The following is a 25,510-nucleotide window of genomic DNA, read 5'->3' on the forward strand; positions in this document are numbered from 1 at the left end:
TGTGAATGTATAATTTTCATAGTCATGAAAATGCAGAAAAATCTTTAAATGAGAAGGTGTGTCCATACTTTTGGTCTGTACTGTATCTACATCATGGAATACTTTTACAATCAACTATCATCAAGGGAATAGCTTATGTTACAAACTATTAGACAAACAGAAGGATCCATTATGGACATGGACAGTTCTACAAACATTTCCTAATGACAATACGTTTAGACTTGAATAGGACTCTAATTTAAATTAATTGTCTTTACATTATGTTAACATGTTTACATAAAAAGAGAACACAATTGTGTGAAACTACAACTGAAAAAGTTCTATCTTTAGCTAAGGACTGTGAAGACCTGGGGTCTTCCGTTGGCATAAGACAACGCAGTGTGAGGGTAAAGCAATGTGGCAATATTTTATTGAACCAAAAACGGACATTAAACAGAACTGTCCCAGCAAATACCCAAGATGATACATTACACAGTCTCGTCCTTCCGCTGACCCGCCAGGGATAGAACTGCGATTTTGGGACTTCCAGGGCCAGCTACCTCAACCAGTGGCCCCCGCTTTTGGCGGGCGCCCACAGAGAGGAGGTAGCAGCAAGCTGACAGTACATCAAGGTTAAAAGACCCAAGGGTCCCACCCTGGCCTCGCCAAGAGTTTCTATGGGTTCCAGGCGACCAGAGGGTCCCACCTGGCAACCCCAAACAGCATATCCGTGTGGCCAGGTGACTTCATCGTCCCAACCTGGTCTCCCCAAATGTATCCATGGGTTCTCTGATTGTCAATGGAGCAGATCCGTATCCTTCCAGTCAGGGCCGTACATCCATGTAGAATCCAAATCTGTCTCTCTCTGGATTGAGCCATTCTACCAAGCTGATGCCCTGAAGATTCTGACTGATTTTTGATTCTCTTTCAATTCTCACTGCTACACAGGCATATGTCCCCTAACTAGTTACAGTTGTCCTTTCACGTACGCATTCACAGGTCAAGGATTAGGGAGGGTATTATTCCACAGGGCTCATGTCTCATTGTTTGAGCATTTAATCAATTTTATATAGTTGATATAGCAGGGGGCTCTTGTAAATCAACATCTAGATGGCTTTAGTACAATATGCAATTAGCATAGTAACAAACATCATTGTTTAAAAACCAAGAGACGTCAACATTCAGCTTTATACAAATAATCGTATGCCCTTCTTGACCAGCCACAGAAATACACATACATTCACAAGTCAACACAAACACAACAGTGGATTTTTCTTGGCTTAACAAATGTAGACTTCTGGCTGATTAAGAAGGTTTGAATCTTATCCAGAATATAAAAAAATAAATTCTAACACTATCACATCCATATTATTGGAATTGGAACATGAGCCCATAATGAATAAATTGAAAAAACTGCAACGAGACAGGGATGATTATCGTATTATAAAAAAGAAAGAAACACAAAGTGTGCCCTGAGTGTACAAAAATCTAAAAATTCTCTACCTATACAACTAAAGGACATGGCTAATGAATGTACTGATACAAATAAAAAATATTGAAAATAATAACATCGAACCGAAGATAACAAATAAAATAATTGTCCTAGCAAATAGAATTGAACCTTTATAAATTGCAGCAGTTGAATCTACAAAAAGTACTGTGAGCAGGAGAACAAATTTGACAAACACTCCTCCTATACAAAATTCAAATACACTACTTCCATCTTCTGAATGGAAAACCTCTATTTTGGTTCTTAATGCAAAAAAAATCTAGACAACATTAGACTACAAATAAATAGAATCAATGAAGAAAGGGAAAGAGCTTATCTAAGTAAAAATAAAATGGAGACAACTAGAGGCAATAAATTAAATAAAAGTCTAATTCCATGTAATGAAATTGAATCTCTTGCTCTAATCGAATTCTCAGATCCCATTTCTACTCCACTACTGGACCTCTCAATATATGACACTACATCAGACATTGTTTCCTCTACTAAAAAAACAAGCAATATTATCATAGTGGATAATACCACAACTGGTACTAAAGGTCTGGTACCTTTTTTACCTCGGGCTGTATCTCCTAAGAAAGGGCAATTAACCAACACTTCTCCCCCAAACTAGGGAAAAGAAAAAGCCTACTAGAGGAATGTGAAAAAAAAGAGGAGATATAAACCTACCCCAAGCCCCAAACAATAATACTCACAAATATTTTTAATCTGTCAGACTACCTTTTATAAAATTATGATAAATTAACATAATCAAAAGGACTTTCCTTTTGTGCCACAAACAAACCCAAAGACTTTGATCTGTTTTTAAATCTTCAGGTATTTACGAGGAACATGACACTGCAAAGACAAAAAGACATTCATAGGCAATTTCTCGCTTATGCATTAAGTAGACCCTAACTTTTACCATATGCGTTTCAGAAATACATAGTATAGCTGGATGGAACTGTTTTAAATACGTAAAAACCGCACATTTCTGGGTGGCTTCCCCATCAACCGCACATTCCACGCTATCACATCTAGCGTACCCTTCCTGGTATAATGCGCCCCATCCTGGTCCCCTTCCTGGTATAATGCGCCCCATCCTGGTCCCCTTCCTGGTATAATGCGCCCCATCCTGGTCCCTGTATAAATTAGATAAATTTATTTGAATTTTGCAGTGAGAAATAAGTATTTGATCCCTCTGGCAAACAACACTTAGTACTTGGAGGCAAAACCCTTGTTGGCAAGCACAGCAGTCAGACTTTTTTGTAGTTGATGATGAAGGTTGTAGACATGTCAGGAGGAATTTTGGTCCACATACAAAAAAGTTAATGTCTGCTTACCTCCTCCTGGAGCGCACGGATCCTGCTGTGCAGCAAGTTTTCAGAACTTTGAAAGGAATAAGTCCAGCGCTATTAGTCCATTAAAAATCCATTCTTCATTTATTTCATAACTTCAAATGGTATAGAATCCATTAAGTCACAGTCCAGACATTAAAAACATATGCGTTTCGACGCAAAGCAGTGCGTCTTAATCATTGACAAGGATCTGATGGCAGACTGAACATTTTAAACTAGTTCACCATTCAGTAGATGCAGCCACTAGATGTGAACACCTGTGCAGAGAAACCTGGCAGGGGATTAACCCCTTACAGACTGAAAACACACATTACATCAAATATGCATATCTCTATTCATAGTGGTAAATCAGATCCTGCCTGATATTGATACCATGTGGTATTCTAGTGTTCAGCTGGTAGATCCACAAGGTTTCCCAGCTTATTAGTTTTCTTTTGATATCACCACCCCTTTCTATGCCTGACACTTCAAAAGAAGACACATCACCTCCATGGCTATTAATAAAATGTTTGGAAATTGCTGAACTTCTATTAATGATTTTGCTGATGGCGTATGAGAGGTGACGTCTTATCCTGATTTTCAGCCGACATATTGGAGGTCACACAAACCGCATCACACAGTATACACCACGTTGCTTGTGTTGCAGTTTATGTAAGAATTAATCATATATTCTTTTTTTATTTGCACAAGAGACAAATGTTTTAGTATTCTTCTTATACTTGCAACAGGTGCTTATATTGTGCCCGCACTTGTATAACCCTCTATTACTGAGCCAATTCTCCTTTTTATTATTGTTATCATTGAGATAGAGGCTGGGAGACAGAATATCTCCTAAAGTGGAGGCTTTTTTTTGCAATAAATTTCACTGGATTTGTCAGGATTTTCTCTAGTTTTTTATCTTGATATAATATGATGAGGTTTGCGCACATGTCAGGAGGAATTTTGGTCCACTCCTCTTTGCAGATCATCTCTAAATCATTAAGATTTTGAGGCTGTCGCTTGGCAACTCGGAGCTTCAACTCCCTCCATAAGTTTTCTATGGGATTAAGGTCTGGAGACTGGCTAGGCCACTCCATGGCCTTAATGTGCTTCTTTTTGAGCCACTCCTTTGTTGCCTTGGCTGTATGTTTTTGGGTCATTGTCTTGATGGAAGATCCAGCCACGACCCATTTTTAATGTTCTGGCGGAAGTAAGGAGGTTGTCACTCAGAATTTTACGGTTCTTGGCTCCATCCATTCTTCCATTGATGCGGTGTAGTAGTCCTATTCCCTTAGCAGAGAAACACCCCCAAAACATAATGTTTCCACCTCCATGCTTGACAGTGGGGACCGTGTTCTTTGGGTCATAGGCAGCATTTCTCTTCCTCCAAACACGGCGAGCTGAGTTAATGCCAAAGAGCTCAATTTGTCTCATCTGACCACAGCACCTTCTCCCAATAACTCACAGAATCATCCAGGTGTTCATTGGCAAACTTCAGACGGGCCTGCACATGTGCCTTCTTGAGCAGGGGGACCTTGCAGGCACTGCAGGATTTTAAACATTTAAGGTGTAATGTGTTACCAATGGTTTTCTTGGCGACTGTGGTCCCAGCTGCCTTGAGCTCATTAACAAGTTCCCCCTGTGTAGTTTTAGGCTGATCTCTCACCTTCCTCATGATCAAGGATACCCCACGAGGTGAGATTTGGCATGGTGCCCCAGATCGATGTCGATTGACGGTCATTTTGTATTTCTTTTATTTTCTTACTATTGTACCTACAGTTGTCTCCTTCTCACCCAGCGCCTTACTTATGGTTTTGTAGCCCATTCCAGCTTTTTGCACGTCTATGATCTTGTCCCTGACATCCTTAGAAAGCTCTTTGGTCTTGCCCATGTTGTAGAGGTTAGAGTCTGACTGATTAATTGAGTCTGAGGACAGGAGTCTTTTATAAAGGTGACTATGTGAGACAGCTGTCTTTAATGCAGGTAATGAGTTGATTAGGGGCGTCTAACTGGTCTGTAGGAGCCAGAACTCATAATGGTTTGTAGGGGATCAAATACTTATTTCTCACTGCAAAATGCAAATACATTTATCTAATTTATACAATGTGATTTTCTTGGATTTTTTATGGATATGCTATCTCTCAATGTTAAAATTAACCTACCCTTAAAATTATAGACTGTTCATGTCAGTGGGCAAAATTATTATTTCCTTCACTGTATATACACTTTGCACAGGTACATATATATACACTTTTACAGACAGGTGCACATAAGTATGCTATAGATAACCACAGTATTCATCACTACATATAAGCACTTTGCACAAGTACTGATATATATATATATACACTGCTAAAAAAATAAAGGGAACACTCAAATAACACATCCTAGATCTGAATGAATGAAATATTCTCATTGAAAACTTTGTTCTGTACAAAGTTGAATGTGCTTACAACAAAATCACACAAAAATCATCAATGGAAATCAAATTTATTAACCAATGGAGGCCTGGATTTGGAGTCACCCCCAAAATTAAAGTGGAAAAAAACACTACAGGCTGATCCAACTTTGATATAATGTCCTTAAAGCAAGTCAAAATGAGGCTCAGTATTGTGTGTGGCCTCCATGTGTCTATGATCTCCCTTCAATGCCTGGGCATGCTCCTGATGAGGTTGCGGATGGTCTCCTGTGGGATCTCCTCCCAGACCTGGAATAAAGCATCTGCCAACTGCTGGACAGTCTGTGGTGCAACGTGACGTTGGTGGATGGAGCGAGACATGATGTCCCAGATGTGCTCAATCGGATTCAGGTCTGGGGAACGGGCAGGCCAGTCCATAGCTTCAATGCCTTCATCTTGCAGGAACTGCTGACACACTCCAGCCACATGAGGTCTGGCATTGTCCTGCATTAGGAGGAACCCAGGGCCAACCGCACCAGCATGTGGTCTCACAATGGGTCTGAGGATCTCATCTCGGTACCTAATGACACCCAGGCTACCCCTGGTGAGCACATGGAGGGCTGTGCAGCCCTCCAAAGAAATGCCACCCCACACTATTACTGACCCACTGCCAAACCGGTCATGCTGAAGGATGTTGCAGGCAGCGGATCGCTCTCCACTGCGTCTCCAGACTCTGTCACGTCTGTCACATGTGCTCAGTGTGAACCTGCTTTCATCTGTGAAGAGCACAGGGTGCCAGTGGCGACTTTGCCAATCCTGGTGTTCTGTGGCAAATGCCAAGCGTCCTGCATGGTGTTGGGCTGTAAGCACAACCCCTATCTGTGGATGTCGGGCCCTCATACCACCCTCATGGAGTCGGTATCTAACAGTTTGTGCAGACACATGCACATTTGTTGCCTGCTGGAGGTCATTTTGCATGGCTCTGGCAGTGTTCCTCCTGTTTCTCCTTGCATAAAGGCGGAGGTAGCGGTCCTGCTGCTGGGTTGTTGTCCTCCTACGGCCCCCTCCACGTCTCCTGGTGTACTGGCCTGTCTCCTGGTAGCGCCTTCAGCCTCTGGACACTACGCTGACAGACACAGCAAACCTTCTTGCCACAGCTCGCACTGATGTGCCATCCTGGATGAGCTGCACTACCTGAGCAATTTCTGTGGGTTGTATAGTCCGTCTCATGCTATCACGAGTGTGAAAGCACAACCAACATTCAAAAGTGACCAAAACATCAGCCAGAAAGCATTGGTACTGAGATGTGGTCTGTGGTCCGCACCTGCGGAACCACTCCTTTATTGAGGGTGTCTTGATAATTGCCAATAATTTCCATCTGTCTATTCCATTTGCACAACAGCATGTGAAATTGATTGTCAATCAGTGTTGCTTCCTAAGTGGACAGTTTGATTTCACAGAAGTTTGATTTACTTGGAGTTATATTCTGTTAAGTGTTCCCTTTATTTTTTTGAGCTGTGTGTATATATGTATATATATATATATATATATATATATATATATATATATATATATATATATATATACACACACAAATATGCTAATACACATAGATAATAGTAAATCTGTACACATTTCATTACTTACATATGATGTCCCTCTGGCGGGTGCCTTCTCCCATCTTCAGCAGCTCCATCCTGGTGGTCTTCTGTCCTCCATCATTACTACTGGCCAGATCTGCACCTGTCAGCCAATCCTGTCTCTTCACTACCTCCAATAGCTGCAGGGAGCAGCCTCCGAGCAGTCAGTGAGTCTGACACATCCCTCCTGCCTCCTGAGAAGTTCTGAGCTGCCTGACCCATGTGAACATTGGCCATCACATCGCCCTCCCCCCTGTAGCCCCTTACCACCCCCTGCACTAAGAGGGCTTTATCGGGGAAAGGCTGCATTGGCCATTCAGGCAGCATTCACACTGTAGCTACTGCTTCTGAATGGGCCAGTGCAGCGGTTTTCCAATAAAGCCCCCTCAGTACAGGGGATGTAGGTAGCTATAGTGGGGTCAGGGGGGATTTATGTGACAGCTCATGTGAACATTGGTCAGGCAGTTCAATTGTCAGAATTGCTCAGAAGTAAGGAGAAGAGGCAGAGACAGGATTGGCTGAGAGCATCAGCCATAGTTGCCAGGCCTGTTATCCTGCCTATGCCTAAACGACGCTGAGAAGCCGGGGTGTGTCCAGGAATCCTGTGCTCCTGCATCATAGAGCAGCGGCAGCATAATCTAAGAGGAAAGCAGGGGTCCCTACTAACATATTCTGCAGAGTGCAGGCCCCGGTCTGACGGCAAATGACTCCGGTACGGACCCCTTCCGCTCCTCTTACTGCAAATACTGCCACTGGCTCTATGAGAGAACCAGACATTGCAGCAGCTGATCGGGCCCCTCTCCATCAGGGCCCCTGTGCAGCTGCACCGGCGGTATATCCACCCCTGCTCAGCCCCATTGAGCTGCATTTCACAGGCTGAAGACAAAACATAAGGCAGAAAAACGCACAAACAAGGAACAACTGGAGTCACTGCAGTAAAGGCGGCAAAGCCTCACAAAGGAGGAGACCCAGCGTTTGGTGACGTCCATGGCTTCCAGACTTCAGGCCGTCATTGCTGCAAATGATTCTCTACAAAGCATTAAACATGAACATTTTATTTATGGTAAAGGTAATTCTTCCAATTACTTTTGAGCCCATGAAATGAGGAGGCTTTGTAGAAAAATGGCTGCAATTCCTAAATGCTTCACAGGATATTTTTGTTCAACCCCTTTAATTAAACCTGAAAGTCTCCACTTCATTTGCATCTAAGTTGTTTCATTTTACATAAAAAGCGGCCTGCAGAGCTGAAATCATGAAGATCCACTGACCAAATATTTCTGGACCAAACTGTTTTCATATGTTTACACTATATGGAGAAATATTGCATCTCTTTCCCCCAACCCCCAAAACAAAACCCAAAATGTTCTCCTGCCCAGTCTCCTGATTCATAATCCCAAAATAGACAAGGACATTCGGAGTTGCCAATCCTCTTTTTTTAATCAGTTATTTTTTATTACAGTTTTATTTAAAGGGAAATTACAGTAAAATGCCCCCAATCCCTTTTTCCCTTCCCCAATCCATAATGCTGGGGTAAGATTATCTCTACAGAGACCCCTGTACAGGAATATTAGGGCTCCAGCGACATCACATCTATTATACGGAGAATAGCTCTATCTCCATAGCTCTGTACACAAGGACATAGCGATCAGACAAGGTCCTTGTAACATCCCTGGTGGCATGCTTGCATAGTGCACCATCTCCCACTATGCAAGATCACAATCTTACCTTTCAGTCCAGCTTGCAAATCTTGCTCCTGTTCATATTGTGTGCATGCCTCTGTTCTGACAGCTTAGGGCGGCGGCCCGGTTACTTCCTGATTCTTGTAGCTCCTGTGGCCACACCCCTAATGCGTCCCCAGCCTATTGCTGTGGGTCACTGGATATTTAAACCTCCTCCCAGAAAAAGGTGCCTGAGCAACTCTTACCTTCAGAGGGCTCCTTGCCCCTGATGTGCCAGGTCCCATTCTGTTTCTTGCCTGTCCGCCAACCTGGGGGCTGTATTCCCAGGCCTGTCTGAACTATCTCCTAGCCTGTTTGTCCGCCTCTCTGGGGGCCGTATACCCAGACTCGCTCCTGTATCTTGTTGCAGTGTCAGTTCCTGTCTGAACACTCTCCTAGCCTGTTTGTCTCTGTGTTCTTACCTTCCCTTTTCCTGCTGTCTCAGAACCTGCACCTAACTCCTACTCGATGTCTCTGTACTTCTGTTGTGAGTTTAGAGTCCACTCGCTACTTCATTGCAAGTACCTTGTGTGTATCTGGTTCTGCTTGTCCCTTCCAGTCTGCCTTGCTCACCGCTCTGGCGGTTCCTCTCTGCCCTGCCTTGCTCACCGCTCTGGCGGTTCCTCTCTGCCCTGCCTTGCTCACCGCTCTGGCGGTTCCTCTCTGCTCTGCCTTGCCCACCGCTCCAGCGGTTCCTCTCTGCTCTGCTTGTCTACCGCATCTGAGGTTCTGTTCCTGAATCCCAGTCTGTACTGGACCCTATCCAGCCTGCGCTCCAACCTGCTAGTGCCTCCCTGTCTGCACTCCAGCCGTGCTTGCCAGTATCCTCCTGCCTGCTCTCCAGCCGTGCCTGCCAATACCCACCTGTCTGTATGCCAGCCTAACCTGCTTGTTCCTGCATTCCCTGGTGTAGGTCAACAGCTGTGACCGGTGTCTGACCTGGAGTCGCACCTGGTCCCTCTGCTCGGTTCCTCCTTGGTTCACGGAGTCGTTAGCCGCCGTGCGACCTTGGTCAGATCGGGTAGATACTTAGTTACGCCCCTCCAGGCACTCCTCTGTTCATGGTACAGTGGGATCACTAATCACGCTCACGCCAGTCAGTCCGGGCGCGAGCGTAACAGTCCTCATATTCAGGCAGCTTCTATTTTACTCAAACCCTCTTTATAAGAACAAGATCAGAGTCTCATTATACTGAGCAGAGAAGCTCCAGGGACAAAGACCCCGTCTGGTCCTAACACGCTGGGGGCCCGGAGTATCCAGCCACGGGGCCCAGATTCTCTCATTTGTGGCCCCAGCGTTTCTTGTAGAATAAATCCCTTTCTCATCCAGTCCTATAGTAATGACTTTGTTATCAGGTTTTGTAGGAGGGTTCGTCTGACTCCATCTTATGTTATCAATATCTGTGCGAGAAACAAGAGACGTCCGAGCGCAGTTTTACCGAGTGTCCAGTGTCAGTTCTTCTACAGTCTGATAAAGAGCCGCGGTGTCTCCGACCGAACCTGGGGAGTATACAGCTATATACAGCGTACACACGCGGCTCCGCTCCGTACATCTCGTACACACGCGGCTCCGCACATCTCGTACACACGCGGCTCCGCTCCGTACACCTCGTACACACGCGGCTCTGCTCCGTACACCTCGTACACGCGCGGCTCCGCTCCGTACACCTCGTACACACGCGGCTCTGCTCCGTACGTCTCGTACACGCGCGGCTCCGTACACCTCGTACACGCGCGGCTCCACTCCGTACACCTCGTACACGCGCGGTTCCGCTCCGTACATCTCGTACACGCGCGGCTCCGCTCCGTACACCTCGTACATGCGCGGCTCCGCTCCGTACACCTCGTACACGCGCTGTTCCGCTCCGTACACCTCGTACACGCGCGGCTCCGCTCCGTACACCTCGTACACGCGAGGGAGTATTTAGAAGGACACAAAGATTTGTACAAAGACGTCATGTTGGAGGTTCCCCAGTCCCTCACATCACCAGATAATAGACAGGAATGAATACACACAGCCTATAATTATCTGTATGTAAAGAATGAATTCAGTCTCTGTATGTGTTTCCTCCAGATCTATCCAGTAAGAGGACAACATCAGAGAGATGTCCCCGTCCTCTTCTTCCACAGGACTGTGAACAAGAAGACCCCAATGTTCCTCAGGATCATCAGGTAGATGGAGAGAAGGTGTCATGAGATCTCCCCTATGATGTGTAGACGGCTGTGAAGGTCTTGTCCTCAGTCTTGTTTTATCCCCCAGTATTATATGTTTTATACTTGTGTAATGAGAACGGTGGAGATGGGACTTCTCCATCTGTCTGTGACTTTTACAATATTTGTTTCAGGGTGAAGATCTGACCCATATTAATACTACAGAGACATATGTGAGGGGTGATGAGCGGTGTAAAGAGGAGATTCCTACATATGATTACCCAGGTGAGTAGTAACCACTAAATGCAGAGAAGTCACAGATTCTTCTCAGTCACCGGCTATGGCTGCTTTATTGGTGGCGCAATCTGGCCATATCACAATCGTGTGATCACCATTTTTCCGCTAGATCACAACATGCTAATCCACCAAAAAATTGTTCAAATGACTTTGGGTAATGAAAGCCCTTTTCTATAGAACTTACAACCTACCCCATGGGATAAGAAGACGCTGACCCTTACCTGTCTATATCTGTAAAATACAAAGCCAAATGACAGCGTATGAAGAATGTGCTGACAAGTTGGAAAATCACTTGAAGAAAAATATAATGATGGGTCTGTAAGAGAAAGTGGAGGGTAATGATGCTGTTGGCTTCCTAGATCCCTGATATCTTATTGGATGAATCTACCTTCTCTCCCTTCTGTGCTGCTGAATGTCCTCATATGGTCCCTACAAGACCAGGTCCAGTCTTTCTGGCCAAACTTCACTTTTATTATCGACAGCATTAAATGTGCAGTGAGGCCAAGTGTGAATTTCTGTACAATAACAACAGAGTTTCCCTTTATCCCGACTTTTAAATTTCTTTTTAAACCAACTAACTTCAAACAGGATTGTGATAAACTATACAGAAAACATTACACCTGTGCCATGATATATCTCTAAGCTGTGCATGGCTGATGGCTGTAATATACATTTATTCACGCCTGCAGGAGATGTGTTGGCTCCAGCCCTGGTTTCATGGATTCACTCCACGTCATAAATTCCATTATGTTTTCGGTCCTAATGAATTCAGATTACTGCACAATCTCTCCTGAAATGGGGGCACTAATACTTTCTCTACTCTTCTGGTCAGGACTCATAGTAGCTCCAATGGTCCACCATAAATGAGTGCAACTCCAGTTTAGTGTTGGCGTTCTCCCCCGAAACATACTTTCTTGTTGAGGATGTATCATATATTTTTATGTCTTTTTTTAACAGGTTCATTCTGTATGATAGCTTGATTGTGATGAGATCGGCCTGCCTCACTTATGTGAATCTGTAACTCCCTGGTAGTCTTTAAAAAAGGTTTCCATTGCCTCTTCCAAATGCCCGAGATCTAAATTTAAGACACCTCAGCTCTGCACTATTATAAAAAGTTATTTTTAAATGTCTAATATTTCTTCTTGACACTCATCTGATAGAAAATATTGGCCCTTACGATAGTTTAGATTACGAAGAGCCACCGTGCCCCATACTCTAATTACCCCAGAGAGGTTTCACCACTAGTTACTCATTTTTTTTCTGAAGAATACAGTTCAGCTTCATCATTTCAGTAGTTGTGTTATTGGGTTTGTTCACAGTTTTGCCCATCGTCCTTTAACTTTTTTAACCCCTCCATATGGATCTGGACTTACTCAGAGACCCCTAGGTTTGGGCCACAGTGCTACCTGCTGTTCTGTGGAGTGAGATGGGAAGAAGAAGAATAATCAAGTAGCCGTGTCGTTACCAGGAGGGCAGAGAAAATACAAACTCAGAAGACACAAGAGTGGTCAGTAAACGGGCCGGGGTCATAACAGGAAACAAATACACAAGCCGGGAGCTGAGCACAGAGGACTGAACCAGAGGAGAACAAGGCTGTATCTGGCAGCTTCCGGCAATATGCTTCCAGCTTTAGTAGGGTGTGGTGCTTTCCCATTGCCTGAAGTAGGGAGCAGATTACTTCAGCTGACAGCACATACGCCCATACTGCCAGACTGGGTGGTACTACTGGTCCCAGGCACCATAATCTTAGGGGCTGAAGAGAGCCTGTGCTGCCCAGAGCTTTTGATTCGGTCATCTCCGCCATCACCACCACCGCCTGCAGAATGAATAAGGCGGCTCCTGCTGAGAGACGTCGCAGGAGCAGATTCCAGAGAAAATGGGACACACCAATTGCAGAAGTTCTAATACGACAAAATGGCAGAAAACCAGAGCAGTAGAAATCCCCACAGAGTAGTGACGATTTTGACTTCACAGCTACTTTCCGGAAATTAGCACGCGGTGGATGATGGAGAGTGAAAATTGCAAATATGCCATTTTATTACACAACACATAGTGCCCAGATTGTGCTCCAGGAGACACACACCATGAATTAAGTGGGTTCTTCTCACTACATCAATGCCAAATACATGGATACTAAATGTGGTTTGGGCACAGTCTATTAGACTGTGAACTGTCATTGTCTTGGTGAATAATACAATATTTTTACATAACTTGCCATTTCTAAGGACAATTTAAGTAGAAATGTTCAAAAATATAAAATGCAATAATATTTAATTAAAAATAACAATTGGTTTTATTCTTAGCAGATGACTGTACCAGGAGATCAGAGGGACAGCTGACATCTTCAATTTTTAAATGGGATGAGCTTGATATCACACAGGATACAACTGAAGTGAATGGCATTGCTCCAAATATACCATCATCCCTTCACAGCAAAGATCTGTCATCTGATCCTATGAAACCAGTCCTGTCTTCTGATTCATTAGCGACTACTAAGGAAATTCAAAGTCACAAAATAAGCATTAAAAAACAAATTGCTCCTAAAGCAAAGAAGCCATTTTTATGTTCAGAATATGGAAATAGTTATCCCCGCTTTCCCCTTTATTTTCTTAAACATCAAAAAATTCACACAGTGTAGAATAAATTTTCTTGTTCCAGGTGTGGGAGATGTTTTAACCAGAAATCAGATCTTGTTAGGCACTAGAGAACTCACTCAGGGGAGAAGCCATTTTCATGTTCAGAATGTGGGAAATATTTTATCCAGAAATGGAATCTTGTCATACACCAGAGAACTCACACAGGGGAGAAGCCTTTTTCATGTTCAGAATGTGGGAAATGTTTTAACCATAAATCAGTTTTGGTAAATCACCAGAGAACTCTCACAGGGGAGAAGCCTTTTTCCTGTTCAGAATGTGGGAAATGTTTTAACCAGAAATCAGATTTGGTTAGTCACCAGAGAACACACATAGGGTAGAAGCCTTTTTCATGTTCAGAATGTGGGAAATGTTTTGTATGCAAATTACACCTTGTTAGTCACCAGAGAACTCCCACAGGACAGAAGCCTTTTTCATGTTTGGAATGTGGGAAATGTTTTAGATACAAATCCCACCTTGCTAGTCACCAGAGAACTCACACAGGGGAGAAACCATTTTCATGTTCAGAGTGTGGGAAAAGTTTTAACCAGAAGTCAGATTATATTAAGCACCAGAGAACCCACACAGGAGAGAAGCCTTTTTCATGTTCAGAATGTGGGAAATGTTTTGTATGCAAATCACATCTTGTTACTCACCAGAGAACTCACACAGGGGAGAAGTCATTTTTATGTTCAGAGTGTGGGAAAAGTTTTAACCAAAAGTCAGATTTCATTAAGCACCAGAGAACCCACACAGGGGAAAAGCCTTTTTCTTGTTCAGAATGTGGAAAATGTTTTAACCAGAAAGTGCATATTGATAGTCACCAGAGAAATCACGCAGGGAAGAAGTCTTTTCCATGTTCAGAATGTGGGACATGTTTTAACGACAAATCAGATTTTGCTAAGCACCAGAGAACCCACACAGAGAAGAAGCTTTTTTCATGTTCAGAATGTGGGAAATGTTTTATCCAGAAATGGAATCTTGTTATACACCAGAGAACCCACACAGGAGAGAAGCCTTTTTCATGGTTAGAATGTGGGAAATGTTTTAACCAGAAATCGCATTTTGTTAGACACCAGAGGACCCACACAGGGAAAAAGCCTTTTTCCTGTTCATAGAATCATAGAATGTCAGAGTTGGAAGGGACGTCCAGAGCCATCGTGTCCAGCCTCCTGCTCTTTGCAGGATTTACCAAACCAGCTCAGACAGATGCCTGTCCAGACTCTGTTTGAAGACTTCCATTGAAGGAGAGCTCACCACCTTTTGTGGCAGCCTGTTCCACTCATTGAACACCCTCACTGTCAAAATGTTTGTTCTAATATCTAGTCTGTATCCTCTCCCTTTCAGTTTCATTCTATTGCTCCTCGTGTTTCCATGTGCAAATGAGTGTAAGGATGTTCCTGCTACACTGTGACATCCCTTCAGATATTTGTAGACAGCTTTTAAGACTCGTCTTAGCCTTCATTTTTGCTAGTTTAACATTCCCAAATCCTTTAACCTTTCCTCATAGGCCATAGTTTGCAGTCCTCTCGCCATTTTGGTCGCTCTTCTTTGAACTTGCTCCAGTTTTTCAATGTCCTTTTTAAAATGTGGTTCCCAGAACTGGACACTATTTTCCAGATGAGGCCTGACCAAGGAGGAGTACAGAGTGATAACTACTTCACATGATCTAGACTATGCTTCTTTTAATACATCCCAGAACTGTATTTGCCTTTTTGCTGCTGCAGCACACTGTTGACTCAAGTGTTAAAAAAGGGCTGTTGCTTAGTTCTATTCCTCCCATTCTGTAACTGTAATTTTCCTTTTCCTTGCACAGATGTAGAATCTTGCATTTCTCCCTGTTAATTGCCATTTTATTAGTCGCTGCCCATTGTTCAAACTTATCTAGATGCTTCAGAATCCTTTCTCTGTCTTCTGTAGTGTTAGCTATCCCTACTAGTTTTGCATCATCTGCAAATTTGATTACTTTACCTTCAGTTCCCTTATCTAGATCATTTATAAAAATGTTGAACAACATTGGGGCCAGGACTGAGCCTTGTGGTACCCCACTTGAAACACTCTTCCAATTGGATGACCAATCATTTATTACCACTCTTTGCGTACGATCACTGAGCCAGTTATGAATCCACCTAACCGTAGCCTTGTCAATCTCATACTTGGTCATTTTTTCAATAAGGATAGTATGAGATACTTTATCAAATGGTTTGCTGCGGTCGAGATTTATTATATCTACCGCATTTCCCTGATCCAGCCACTCAGTGATTTCATCATAGTAGGGAATTAGATTAGTCTGACATAACTTGTTTGCTACAAATCCATGCTGGCTCTGGTTCATTACTGTATTTTTTATCCAAGTACTTGCATACATGCTGTTTAATTATTTGTTCAAAGATCTTTCCTGGTATAGAAGTAAGGCTCACTGGCCTGTAATTTCTAGGCTCCATCTTCTTTCCTTTTTTGAAGATAGGAACAACATTTGCCCTTCTCCAATCTTCTGGGATGTCTCCTACAGGATTTTTCAAAGATTCTGGCTAGTGGTTCTGCAATTTACTCTGCTAACTCTTTAATACCCTAGGATGTAATATATCTGGACCACAGCTTCTAATCTTAATCAGCCAGATTTTTAGATTTGTTAAGCCAGGAGAAATACACTATTATCTTTGTTGACTTTTGAATATGTGTGTTTCATTCAGAATTTGTTGTTTTTGTTCTTTATTTCCATTTCTTATAGCAGGGTTCTCAAAAGAATTCTTTAACTGCATTTTTTTTTCTGGCCATGTATTTTCCATCCCATAAAAGTTTAGAATGTGGAAAATGTTTTGTTAAGAAATCATCTCTTTCTAGTCACCAAATAATTCACACAGGGAAGAAGCCTTTTTCATGTTCTGAATGTTGGAAATGTTTTAACTGAAAATTGTATCCTCTTAAATGAGTTGTCCACTTTTAGGACAACCCTTTGTCATTCCTCATCTTTTGTCATTGTTAAAAGTTATGCCAGCAATGATTGGGCACAGGGCTCACATGGCATAACAACTTAACATGCGCCCCGGGAACACAAAGTTTCACACTTTTTTGTTAAGTATATAATTCCACATGTGTTAATTCATAGTTTTGATGCCTTCAGTGTGAATGTACAATTTTCATAGTCATGAAAATACAGAAAAATCTTTAAATGAGAAGGTGTGTCCAAACTTTTGGTCTGTACTGTATGTTATTATAAATATAGGTTTATCAAAAGATCATAGCATGACTGAAAAGTAGACAGATGTTATCTTTGCGGTTAGAAACAACTGACATTCTGAGATATGTGTAGACAGTAACCGTATCTTTTAAAACACAGTATGCTTAAAATATTATCTATAGTCTGCAGCAAGAACTAGTTTTAACTACCTCTCATATCTGATTGTCTATATTTTGCATTGCCTATGTAAATGTTATCAAAATGTATTAGTGTCAGACAGCCTGCTGAGCATCTCACTTGTCTCTTTGTTAATGAACAAAATAAACAGAGTATTACTCCGGAATTCAGATGATCTCCTATCTCACATGGTAAAAGGTGAAATTCTCCTGTCAAGAATTGATTTTATTTTAACAGGATGAAACATGTAAAAATGTTTGTCTACTACTTAGACAACCCCTTTAAACATCAATAATCCCACGCAGGGAGCCATTAACATACCAAGAGTGTGAAAAATTAATTATTGGAAAATCGTATTTTGTTGACCATCAAAATTAACTCAGACAGGGAGAGTCTATATATGTTATTGACAAATTGTACAAAAACATACAACAGACAGTCATACAATTAAATGAGAAAGGGAAATTACTTTAGAACTTACTGTATTTGTTGGACTTTAAGACACATTTAGCAAGAAAAAAGTGCATCTTATTGACTGGAGATAGCTTCCTGTGACAGTGGTGAATGCTGAGACAGTGTCTTTCCTGATCTCTGAGATAAGTTTGCTCTCTCCTTCAGCCCTATGCTTATCTGATTAGTGCACAGCAGGAGAGGAAGGTACCTGGACCTGCACAGAGGCTGCACGTCCCAAGTAGCTCAAGGACCTTCCAACGGACCAACTACTCCAACCAGAAACCCCCTCTTTTGGTGGGCATCTACAAAGAGGAGGTAGCGGCAAGCTTAGGAAGCTGACCAATAACACCGAGCTATGTGGCCAGGTGACCTAATTGTCCCAACCTGGATCATTCAAATTAATTTGTGGGTTTCCTTCCCCCCCCCGTCTCAAACTAGAGACGGGGGGGGGGAACCAAGGAAATAGGTGGGATGTGAGGCAAGCAAGGGGGAAGGGGAGAAGTGAATATAATGAGGGTGGAGAGGGGGTGGGGATAGTACAGTTAGATCGTTAGAGAAGAATAAGATGCTAAATAACCCCAAAGTTTTATCTTGCATGCTGACCAACGCAAGAAGCCTGACCAATAAGGCGGATGAGCTGCAGGCGCTTATATCGGAGGAGAGGTATGACATCGTAGGTATAACAGAGACTTGGCTAGATGATAGCTACGACTGGGCGGTAAATTTATTAGATTATAGTTTATTTAGAAGGGACCGGAAACAGGGGAAAGGCGGAGGAGTCTGCTTATATGTAAAGTCATGTCTAAAACCCAGACTAAGGGAAGATATAGGAGAGGGAGAAGAGGGGGTGGAGTCCATGTGGGTAGAGATAGAGGGAACTAAAAATAATAATAAAATATTACTGGGGGTCTGCTATAAGCCACCAAATATAACAGAGGAGAATGAGAATCTGCTATTAGGACAAATAGACAAAGTAGCAAAACATAATGAAGTGATTGTAATGGGGGATTTCAACTACCCGGATATTGACTGGGAAACAGAAACCTGTAGATCTCAGAAAGGAAAAAGGTTCTTGACAAATATTAAGGATAATTATCTCTCCCAACTAGTACAGGAACCAACGAGAGGGAAGGCCGTGTTGGACTTAATATTGACTAATAGGCCTGATAGAATAACTGAGGTACAGATAGGGGGGCACCTAGGTAATAGCGACCATAATATTATCGACTTCAAAATGCCCTTCAGTAGGGTTATCAATAAGGGAACAACAAAAACATTAAACTTTAGGAGGGCGAAGTTTGATCAGCTGAAAGAAAGCCTTCAACTTATTGACTGGGACAAAGTTCTTAATCAAAGGAATACGAATAGTAAATGGGAAACCTTCAAAAGAATTCTGAATACTCAGTGCGAGAGATATATACCGTATGGGAATAAAAGGGCCAGAAATAAGAGGAAACCAATATGGTTGAACAAGAACGTAAAAGGGGCGTTAAATAGCAAAATAGAGGCATTCAAGAGATTAAAACAGGAAAACAGTAAGGAGGCACTAATGTGTTACAAGGCAAAAACGAGAACCTGTAAAAAACAAATAAAAATAGCGAAGGAGGAAACAGAGAGACGTATTGCTAGGGAAAGTAGATCAAATCCCAAACTGTTCTTTACGTATATAAATAGTAAAAGGATTAAATCGGATAATATTGGACCGATAAAAAGTGAGGAAGGCAAAATCATAGAGAAAGATGAGGATAAAGCTAATCTATTAAATAATTTTTGTGATAGACAGACCGTTATATCTTATATTTAAGGACTCTGTTGAGACTGGGTCTGTGCCACTTGATTGGCGACAGGCGAATGTAGTGCCAATATTCAAGAAGGGAGCGAAAAGTGACGCCGGAAACTATCGGCCGGTGAGTCTGACGTCCGTTGTGGGCAAAATTTTTGAAAGCTTCATTAAAGAGGCAATTACGGAGCATCTTGATGCTAATAATCTTTTAATCCCGAACCAACATGGATTCATGAGGAATCGCTCCTGCCAAACAAACCTGATTGACTGCTACGAGGAGGTTAGCTCTCGAGTAGATCAGGGGGAACCAGTGGATGTCGTGTATCTCGGCTTCTCAAAAGCGTTCGATAGCGTGCCACATAATAGGTTGGTATACAAAATGAGAATGATGGGGCTGGGGGAAAATGTCTGCAAGTGGGTAGCTAACTGGCTAAGGGATAGAAGGCAGAGGGTGGTTATAAATGGAATATACTCAGATTGGGTAAGCGTCACTAGTGGGGTACCACAGGGGTCTGTACTAGGCCCAATGTTATTTAATATCTTTATTAACGACATAGTCAACGGGATAAATAGTAAAATATCAATATTTGCAGATGACACAAAGTTATGTAAAACAATTAATACAAAAGAGGACAGTGCAGACCTACAGAGGGATTTGGATAAGCTGGGTAGGTGGAGCATTAAATGGCAAATGAGGTTTAACGAGGAGAAATGTAAGGTCATACATATGGGAAGGAAAAATGGAAGTCACCAGTACTCACTGAATGGGAAATCATTGGGGAATTCAGAGATGGAGAAGGACTTGGGCATCTTGATTGATAGCAAACTAAATTGGAGTGCCCAAAGTCAGGCCGCTGCTGTAAGGGCAAACAGGGTAATGGGATGTATCAGAAGAGGTATAGCTGCAAAGGATGAGAACATTGTTCTTCCACTGTACAAAGCACTGGTCAGACCACACTTGGAATACTGTGCTCAGTTATGGGCCCCAATATATAGAAAGGATATAAATGAGCTTGAAAAGGTACAAAGGAGGGCAACAAAATTAATAAAGGGAATGGAGGGACTGCAATACCCAGAGAGGTTGTCAAAACTAGGACTATTCAGCCTGGAAAAGAGAGGGTTGAGGGGGGACATAATAAATGTGTACAAATATGTTAGGGGACAGTATAGAGATCTTGCCCGGGATTTGTTCAAAAGGAGGGATATTACGGTAACAAGAGGGCATTCACTAAGACTGGAAGAGAAAAGGTTTCAGCACCAGCATAGGAAGGGGTTCTTTACGGTAAGAGCAGTGAGAATATGGAATTCACTGAGTGAGGAGACGGTAATGTCGGATTCACTACACCAGTTCAAGCGGGGACTGGATGCATTTCTAGATACCAGGCAGATTTCAGCATATACTTAAAAATAAAATAAAATAGTAGGTTGATACAGGGATTTATTCTGACTGCTGGTTTCAGAGTCGGGAGGGAATTTTTCCTCAGGTGAAGATTGGCCAAATCATTTGGGGTTTTTGCCCTCCTCTGGATCAACTTTAGCAATTACAGAACTAACAGGTCGAACTTGATGGACGCAAGTCTTTATTCGGCTTTACTAACTATGTTACTATGTTACTATTGTTGGGCAGTGGAGCAGTTCTGTAATCCAACAGTTGGAACCATAGTCCCTAGGCTGAAGTCCTGTGGAATCACACCGGTGACAGGACCAGACCCTTTTTATAATCTCCAGCTTCCATTGCAGGGCATTGTCCTACAAGAATGGGGGGGGGGGGATCGTCATGGCTGTTCCTTCATTGTTCAATTAGACTGCATTATTATCCTCCAAGTGATGCAGTCTAGTACATCGCCAGGGGCTGATGCAATCCATAATCAGTAGCTATTCCACCAATTAGCATACAAAAAGGGGCACTGGACAGTCTTGCATGAAACAGTGGCTCATGTCCCTTGACTTACTAAACAAAAGAATAGTACCTCTGGCATAATTAAGAGTAGTTCATACCCCTCCACCTGCAAGTGGCCAGATTTTCCTTTGTCTTCACACACCAGTATACACACAGGTACTACACTTAACACCATCAATTAAGATTTAATTAGTAGAAAAAAATGTTTTTCCTTTTTTCTGCTGTCTAAACTTTTTATGCGTCTTATGATTAGGTGTGTTTTATAGTCAGAAAAATACAGTATATTATAATTAAAAATATATGCAGTTACTAAATTATTTAATCCAAAAAGCAATAAAAAGCAATATTTAATGTGCAGTTGATATTTCACATTATTATACTGCAGGTGAAATAAGTATTAAACACGTCATTAATTTTCTAAGTAGATTTATATCTAAAGGTGCTATTGACAAGAAATTCCCACCAGAATTCCACACTGGAGCATCTTGATGAGTAAAACCAGTGAGCTGTCTCAATACCCTTGCAGCCTTATATTTGCAAAACATACTAATTGCATTAGTAACAGAAGAATTTCTAAACTGCTGAAGGTTTTAGTGAGTACTGTTGAGGCAATAATCCGTTAGTTGAAGGAACATAATTTCACCATAAACTGGCCACAGCCAGGTTTTAGACAATTTTAGACAGAGGAGTGAAAAGAATTATTCAAAAAATTGCCCTGTTTTTCGGCATACAGCACTGGCAAACTTCATATAATTGAAGGAAGGTGTGAAGACACGGGGTCTTCCGTGGGCAGAACACTACTCAGACAACACAGGGTGATGGTAAACAGTGTGGCAATAATTTATTGAACCACCAGCAATTAATAACATAGAACAGTCCTGGCAAATACATAAAATGGTGCAAAATGACACAGTCTCTCCCTTCCGCTGGCCTCCCGGTATTAGAGTCGTGAGATATGTGGCCAAGTGACCTCATTGTTCAAACCTGGATTCTTCACATCGTCTCAGAGTTCAGCAATGATCACTGGAGCAGTTCTGTATCTTTCCAGCCAGGACTGTGATCCCTTAGGCTCTCATCCTGTAATGTCTCCCATGAACAGATGCAGAGACCCCTTTTTGTAGTTCACATTTGTCCTTTCAAGCCATCATTCACAGGTCAAGGGTCAGGAATTAATATGATATTGGTAGCATCGGCGTCTCTGCCTCCTGCCGGGCAGAGACACAGTTCCCGTCACCGCCTCCTGCCGGGCAGAGACACCGTTCCCCTCACCGCCACGGCCCTGGTCCGGCGTCTTCCGGCTCCCCTCCTGCAGCTACTGTGGCGTGCACTGTGCGCAGCTTCCTGGGCACTGTGCTTAGGGTGCGCGCGCTCCCTCCCTCTTAAAGGAGCTGCTCGCGCCATCCTAAAAAGTCCCCGGCCAATGGCTGGAGGACTTCCCCTATTTAAAGCACCTCCTTCAATATGGAGGTGCCTGTGCAAGGTTGTTGTTCCGTGTGCTAACACTTGCTTCAGCCCTCAGGTCCCGCTGCCTGTAAGTCCTGCTCGCCAGTCTTTCTGCAGTCCAGCCCGCCAGTCGGTCTATAGTTGTGCTCGCCGGCCTACTTACCTGGAAGCACCTGCCAGTTACCTGCCGTGTCCACCAGTCTGTTTACCCGGAGCACCCGTCTGGCTATCTGCCGAACCTGTCTGCTTAACTACCTGGACCACCCGTCAGCCTTCCTGTCATGCTCATCCGCTGTACCGGTCAGTTCCTGCCATCTGACCCATGGGAGTCACCTGCTCTCACACAAGATCGGTCCCAGAGTGGCACCTGGTCCCCCTGCTCAGTCCCTCCCTGGTTCGTAAAGTCGGTTGAGCCGCCGTGCGACCTTGGTCAGGCCAAGTAGGCACTTAGTCACGCCCCTCTGGTCCCTCCTTGCACTGAAACACAGAGGCTCCACAATCCGAACCCGTAACAGTTTGCACAGGCCATGGAACCCGGTGGCCCCCAGGCTCCTTTGCTCTCTGACCTGTACCAGGAGGTCTCACGTCAGAGATCCCCACAGGAGACTATCCTGACCTATCTGCGGAATGTCAATTCCCACCTGGACACGCTGTCCCACCTCTAGCCGAGCGGCACCTGATCCGGCAGCACCTCAACCTACTGGCGCTATGGCACCCGACTCTGCACCCCGGTTCTCTGCGCCTCCATGTTTTGTGGTGACCCCATCTTATGTTGGCGCGTCTTAAATCAGTGCACAGTGCAGATTGAACTCATGGCAGATCAGTTCCCCTCCGACCGAGCCAAGGTGGTGTTCAACATGTCCCACCTCACCGGGGAGGCATTGGCATGGCTAAATCCTCTGGGAAAGAGGGGATCCCCTGGTGTCCGATCTTCCGGCTTTCCTCGCTGCCTTCCAAAAGATCTTCGATGAGCCCGGACGAAAATCTTCTACTGCCTCGTCTCTTCTCCGCCAAGGGAGTCTCTCCGTAGGCCAGTATGCCATACATTTCCGAACTCTCGCATCCAAGCTTGCCTGGAACAACGAGGCCCTGGTGTCCACTTTCTGGGAGGGTCTTTCTCTTCGGATGAAGGATGAGCTAGCCGGTCGTGACATCGCTACCACCCTGGACAACCTGGTGTCATTAGCTACCCGGATTGACATCCGTTTTCAGGAACGTGCCAAGGAGACTGCCTGGGAGAGAAGATTTCCACGTCTCGCTCCTGTATTCCTAAAGCCTGCCTCTCAACCAGCAATTTGTTCGCCTGAGCCCATGCAAATTGACCAAACCAAGATGGTCAAGTCTTGGCAGGAGACGCGCCGAACCGAGGGAAATTGCTTCTACTGTGGCAGTAAAGAGCATCTGATCCAATCCTGCCCAGTGAGGTCGGGAAACTCCAGTGTCTAGGACCGCTTGGAGAGGTCGTCCTAGGAAAGAGTAAATCCTCTCCGTCCTTGAATCTATCTGTTTCTATTTCCAGTGGTGAGACCCGCTTCTTTGAGACTGCCCACCAGGATTCCGGGAATCTCATTTTACAGGCTGTTGTGGAGCGATATCAGGTTCCTAACATACGTCTGACTGAACTGTTGACGGACGCTTCCGTGGATGGAAGACTTCTTCCGGAGGCCATCCTGCTCATCACAGAGCCTGTTACCCTTAAGGTGGGAATGCTGCAGTTGGAGAAGATCTCCTTTCATGTACTGTCCGGTCTCTCTCACTCCCTCTTGCTTGGTCTACCCTGGTTACAGAGACATGAACCAGTCCTGAATTGGAGATCTGGTGAAGAGCTCTGTTGGGGGCAAGAATTCCATGAGTCCTGCCTGGTTCTGGTTCGTCCAGCTCGACCTCCGTCTACTCCGGCTAATCTACCTGGTCTGCCGGCACCCTACTGGTCCTATGCGGACGTCTTCGACAAAAAGAAGGCAGAGACACTTCCACCTCATAGGCCATATGATTGCCCAATCGACCTGGTACCTGGTGCTTCTCCTCCCCACGGGCGTATCTACCCCTTGTCGCTGGCTGAGACTTGGGCCATGTCTGAGTACATAGAGGAGAATCTCGCCAGGGGATTCATCCAGAAATCTACCACCCAGGCTGGACCAGGATTCTTCTTCGTTAAGAAGAAAGATGGCTCACTAAGTCCCTGTATCGATTACAGGGGTCTTAACCAGATTACCATCAAGAATAAGTACCCCCTGCCTCTCATCTCGGAACTGTTCGACCGCCTTAAAGGCACGAAGATCTTCACCAAGCTCAATCTGCGTGGGGCGTACAATTTGGTCCAGATCCGCCAGGGAGACGAGTGGAAGACGGCATTCAACACCCGGGACGGTCACTATGAATACAGCGTGATGCCCTTTGGTCTCTGTAATGCTCCGGCTGTCTTCCAGGAGCTGGTTAACGACATCTTCTGTTATCTCCTGTATTCTTGCGTGGTGGTGTACCTGGACGATATCTTGGTCTTCTCTCCGGATCTACCCTCACACCGGAGGGATGTTCGTCAGGTTCTGCTAAGGCTCCGGCAGAATTGCCTATGCGCAAAATTTGAGAAATGCGTCTTCGAGCAAACCTCCCTTCCGTTCCTGGGCTATATTATCTCCGAGACTCGTCTGCTTTAGTCCAGGTCTGGGAGGAGATCCCACAGTAGACCATCCGCAACCTCATCAAGAGCATGCCCAGGCGTTGTAGGGAGGTCATACAGGCACGTGGAGGCCACACACAATACTGAACCTCATTTTGACTTGTTTAAAGGACATTACATCAAAGTTGGATCAGCCTGTAGTGTGTTTTTCCACTTTAATTTTGGGGGTGACTCCAAATCCAGGCCTCCATTGGTTAATAAATTTGATTTCCATTGATGATTTTTGTGTGATTTTGTTGTCAGCACATTCAACTT

General features: G+C 43.8%; 1 protein-coding gene and 1 pseudogene across 1 annotated transcript in view; both read left to right on the forward strand.

The window, feature by feature from the left end:
• LOC141182811 (gastrula zinc finger protein XlCGF66.1-like) overlaps positions 1-25,510 on the forward strand; it is a 257,706-nt gene that overhangs the window by 92,193 nt on the left and 140,003 nt on the right. The gene's annotated exons all lie outside the window — the stretch shown is intronic.
• The window catches only part of LOC141182814 (uncharacterized), a 209,451-nt pseudogene that overhangs the window by 16,990 nt on the left and 166,951 nt on the right, over positions 1-25,510 (forward strand).

The sequence above is a fragment of the Phyllobates terribilis genome, unplaced genomic scaffold, assembly GCF_046119375.1.
Source record: "Phyllobates terribilis strain yellow unplaced genomic scaffold, ASM4611937v1 Scaffold_36__1_contigs__length_13169755, whole genome shotgun sequence".
Classification (NCBI taxonomy): Eukaryota; Metazoa; Chordata; class Amphibia; order Anura; family Dendrobatidae; genus Phyllobates; species Phyllobates terribilis.